Source organism: Dipodomys spectabilis, unplaced genomic scaffold (genome assembly GCF_019054845.1).
Source record: "Dipodomys spectabilis isolate Male_0828 unplaced genomic scaffold, ASM1905484v1 ptg000247l, whole genome shotgun sequence".
Taxonomy (NCBI): domain Eukaryota; kingdom Metazoa; phylum Chordata; class Mammalia; order Rodentia; family Heteromyidae; genus Dipodomys; species Dipodomys spectabilis.
This window is the reverse complement of record NW_024870924.1, coordinates 1531932-1537406: the sequence shown is the minus strand read 5'-3', so window position 1 is coordinate 1537406 and position 5475 is coordinate 1531932. Positions and strand designations below refer to the sequence as shown.

Below are 5475 nucleotides of genomic sequence, written 5' to 3'. Positions count from 1 at the left end.
TTTTTTCCTTTCCCTTCCCTAGTTCAGATCAACATATTGAAAATACCCAGGGTATCAAAATCCAATACAGTGACTACAGGGGATTAATCATAGGTGGGGAAAACACAAAAAGATAAAAATAAATCCCATAGTACATTAAGAACAACAATAACAAAGAACATGTCTTGGAGTTCATTTAACTTGGAATCACCTTATACGATCATATGTACATAGCTATTGAGCTATTCTGCTCATCTAATAAGATTATCCTTGATGTACACAATAATGCTCCCCTATTACCCAGTAATCCTACTTCTGGGCATATAACCAGGTGATCACAAACAAGGCCACAGTAAAGATACTACTATGTATCACAGTAATACTTACCAAAAATGACACACACACACATACACACGCACACACTTACAGATAAACACACGTGGAAAAATATGCTTGCATCACAAAGAATGTGACCACCTCATTTGTAAGGAAATGGAAGATCTTTGAAAAAATCATATTAAGTGAAGTAAGCCAGATTTAAAGAAACATAGGTCCCATGGTTTCCCTTATTTGTATTAATTAGTTTACATCAAGGATAATCTCATGTATTTTAATTTGACATTTTGTTCTATGTTGAGTGTGCAACATTATTGCTATATTGTTTGTTATTATTTCTGAAAATAGGCAGGTATACTTAAAGAATTACATTCATCTCATCCATTATTGAAGGAAGAACAACTAAAAGAGTAACCACTACTAGGAAGAACAACTCCTACTTACTTAGCTTCATTCCTATGTAAGGCCAATGTTGTCCCCTGTATCCTCATGTTGTACACTACAACTCTATACCTGGTCATAATGTATATCTAGTATCTTATGCATTTTGAACTAAATGCCCCAGAAGTTCCACTTTGCTTTACTTTTAAAAAAAATTCTGTCTTAATGTTTGAGGATTGTGTGTGTGTGTGTGTGTGTGTGTGTTTGTGTGTGTGTGTGTTTACAAAGATCAGAACATAACATTTTTCTTCGTTTCGAATCCATCTTTCAGGTCATTGTAAGTTGTGGCTAATGGGAGAAGTCTCTTGTTTTTTTAAGGATGAAACAGAAAAAGATATTTGTGCATGTACCAGAGTTGCTTTATTAGTGTAGTTGAACACTGAACTTCGATTTATATCTTGGCTGTTGTTGTGAATAATGTGAATAACAATGAACTACAGATATACTACGAGTTACCCAGAGAGAAATAATCACATGATTGGTGGGTCAGATGGTATTTCAACTATGATTTCTTTAAAAAACTTCATACTACTTTCTACAAGGAGAATACTAACCTGTATTTTGACCAAGAGTGTAGAAAATTTCCTTTTCCTCACACTCTCACCAACATTATTACCTTTTATATAAAAGGTAATAAAGGGCAAATTTTTACTCTCTTCAGTACCCCAGACTGGCTTAAGACTGAAATCCAACCTCCTAAATGCTTGGAATTACGAACCTTTACCACCACACCTGGTTCCTTTGATTTTTTTTGATAAGAGTTATAATAGTTATAAAGTAGTATCATAGTAATTTTGAATTACATTTCTCTAATGACTTCTGCTCACAATGCATTAAGCCAGCACAGAAGTTATATTAAACACAACTGTGTAAACCCACTGGTGATATAGAGGGGTTTATGGAAAACATGTCTATTCAAACTTTTGTCCATTTTTAATCAAGTATCTTGTTAATCTCATTTTTAATCTCTCTATACAAAAATAATTAATTTCAAGGTAGTAAAAAGGAAAAATTAAGCAACTCCTAACATTTTCAATAACTTGATATTGCTTAAATCATTTTCTGTTTATGCTTGAAACTATATAACAATTTAGTTAGGCCTTTTACATAGCTATATGTATTTCTTTTATTTTACATTGATTGCTCTTTCCAAAGCCTGCCTGTCTAATTTTGGTTTCTTTCGGTTTTAAGTAGTTCAGATTTCAAACTGAAGAATAAATGAAAGTAAGCAAACAAAAATACAGTTCCTCTCATCTGGTAATGCCTCTACAAGAATGAGAAAAGAGTTCATCATCCTAAGGACCCTTAATTCTTAAGATAATATTTGCTATAATGCTAATGTTATTACCATTTTAGTGTTTGGAAAAATTGTAATTAAAGGCACTAAGAGCATGGCCCAAGACACACAATGAGGAAGGAAATGAGTCAAATTTCCAAAAGTCTTTCAGCAATACACAAAAGGTAAGTAAATTCTCTCCATTCTCTGGTACTCTCAATTCAATATTCATATTGTCCAAGAAATAATAGCATAGCAATTATTTTCCATGGTGATTGTTTTCTGTTACATTTTGTCTTCAACACAGACTGTGTTTGTGACATTGGGTTATTATGCACAGAGCTAAGCTTATAAATTATGGTCCAAAGAGAGGCAAATTTCTTCTGTCCCATAGTTCCAGTATCTGTTTTACAAAGTACTAAATCTTTTAAATATCATCACTTACTGTATTTTAAGAATTCAAGAATGAAAAAATTCACATATAATCACTCCAAAATGCTTTAAAACTAGATGATAAAACAGGCCTCTGTGAAGTAAATTTTCTTCTACTTTTAAAATTATTCTGAAAGCCTTGTGCTGGTTTGTCACACCTGTAATCCTAACTACTCGAGATACCTACTCAAGAGGCTAACATCTGTGGATAACATTTGGAAACCAATCAGGACAAAATAAATTCATGAGATTATTTTCAAAAATTTTAATGAACTAGCAAAGTGCCAGGAATGGAGATGTAGCTTATATAGTAGCTCACCAATCTAGAGAGCAAGACGTAGCGAGATCTTGAGGCCCTGATTTCAAACTCTGAGCATGCTAACACGCAGGAATTCACACACACTCACTTTTTCAAAATATCTTCATATCAGTGTTTTGCATTAATTTCTTTGTTAATGATAATATATGGGTAAAATAGGCAAAATAAACTCTTCCATCTCAAAACATTTTTATACATTTTTTTGTAAAAATACTGTACAAAGGGGTTACAGTAACATGAGCAAAGTAATAAGTACATTTCCTGTCAAGCTTTGTTACCTCCTCCTTTGTTTTTCCCCCACCATTCCTTCCCTTCTACCTCCACAAGTACACTCCTCACAACCCCAAGCCCCACCCAATGTCCCCAGACTAAATTGTAAAGTTCGTTTTTCAAAATAATGTCTTGTGCATCTATTGTTATACAATGGGTCAAACTGTATTCCTATTTAAACATGTTGTTTTTTTCCCTTTCCCTCCCCAAATTAGAGAAGTGTATATACAAGATGCAGGTGCACCAACATCAAATAAAGTGAAAACGAGGGTTATACTGTTGGGGAGGAACGTATAAAAAACAAAAAAAATCACGTTGTACATTATAAATATGTGAGAAACAACAGCAAGAAAGAAAAAAAATTGTGTCTCTATCTTGGGGGTCACTTAGCTTAACATCAACTTATTTAGTCATATACACAAAGCTTTTCAACATTTCTGCTTATCCTAGACATATACTAGTTATTGCAAATAAGAGATACCATGGGACCTATGTTTCTTTGGACTTGGCTTACATCAGTTAATATAATTTTTTCCAAGACTTTCCATTTCCTAACAAATTGGGCAATGTCATTCTTTCTGATGGAAGCATAGAATTAATATATAGACATATATATGTATATATATAGTATATGTGTGAGTGTGTGTTTGTACACACATATACACACAGAACATTTTCCTTTTTTGTTTTTTAGAGCAACTTAGTTTTCCACCTACATCATTTTTTCAAATGTTTTTATTGTGATTACATGGTTACATAAGTTCCCAAATTTCACAATATTGTGGGATAGTGATGCTTAGTTAAAGTCACAAACACATTCTAACTTTGATGGAGCAAATTGTCTATCATAGTCTACAACATTTATAAGTTCTATGAGCTTTGCAATAGAGTTATTTCTTTATATATATATATATATATATATATATATATATATATATATATACTTCTTTTGTTTTGAAATATGTATATTTTTTGTTTTGTATAGCGTCAGCTATTCCCTCTTTCCCACTTGTTCCCTCCCTCCCTTCAGTGACATGGAGTTGCTTAGTTTATTTTGGTCAATGTCCAGTGCACCTGATGGATCCCACTATTGTATGTTTTTCCCTGATTCTCTCTAGTCTTGTGTCGTCCTCTGGTTTCCCTTCAGTGTGCACATATGATCAGCAAAATGGGGTTATTTAGTAGTGATTCGACCAGATGAGTGGAAGTTCTTGGTTTCTTAAGTGTTGTTAATTTTTTCATATCACCTTACATTTTGGATTTAACATCCACTTATCATGGAGACCATGTGCCGTTCGTCTCTTTGCTTTTGGCTTACCTTGCTCAACAAGATTTCCTGTAGCTTGATTGATTTCCTTAATAATGCCATTATTTTGTCCTTTCTAATGGCTGGAAAATATTCCATTGTGTATAGTTACCACAGTTTTTGGATCTACTCATCTCTGGTGGTACATATGGTTTTTTTTCATATCCTGGCTATTGTGAACAGTGCTGCAATAAGCATGGAGGTGCATGTGTCCTTGAATATTAGTACCTGTTGTTCAGAATAGATGCCTAGAAGTGGTATGAATGGGCCATAAGGAAGGTCAATATTTAGCTTTCTGAGGACTCACCAGACTGATTTCCAAAGTGGTTGTGTAAGTGTACATTCTCACACACACACACACACACACACACACACACACACACACACACAGAATGTTTTCTTGATCATTCTTCTACTGAGGGGAATCGGAGTTGGTTTCATATCTTAGCTATGGCAAATAATGCTACAATAAACATTGTTGTGGTGGTAGTTTTAGTATGGACTTGTTTCTGATCATTTAGGGGAATGCCCAAAAGTGGGATTGCTGTGTAATAGGGGAGCTCTATGTGAAGTCTTTTGAGGAACCTGCAAACTGCTTTCCAAAGTGGATGAACAAGTTTACACTCCCACCAAGAATGCAGTAGGCTTCCCTTCTGGCCACATCCCTTCCAGCATCTGTTGTTGTAAAAGTATGGAACGATTCACTAATTTGCGTGTCATCCTTTTGCAGGGACTATGTTAATCTTCTCTGTATGTTCCAATTTTAGTGTATGTGCAGCCAAATTGAGCACAGAACATTATTGTATATATAAAGTGTAATTGATTTTCTTAAACTAGACAATTCAACAAAAAGTAAGTTCAAAAGAATTGTGAAATTTTAGAACCATTTATTTCTTACAAAAGCACACATTTAAGAGTAAAGTCAAGATTGACATGGCAAAAACAAAATAATTCCAGGTATTTGTTGTTCATGAGATGTGTAGGAAGAGGAATTCAATTATTCTACACAAGGCACCTGTCATAGTGATCATTGCAGCAAATGTTAAGGTTTGTTAAAAGTTTTAATGATTTAAATATGTTTATTTTTGGGATTTGCTTATATATGATAAAATTAAG

At 33.7% G+C, this 5475-nt stretch overlaps 1 non-coding gene across 1 annotated transcript; it reads right to left on the bottom strand.

Moving 5' to 3' along the window:
* Window positions 1-5044: 5044 nt before the first annotated feature.
* On the bottom strand, window positions 5045-5150 carry LOC122124805. The gene has a single exon (XR_006150658.1). It is a non-coding gene; the product is annotated as a U6 spliceosomal RNA (small nuclear RNA).
* Window positions 5151-5475: the final 325 nt, after the last annotated feature.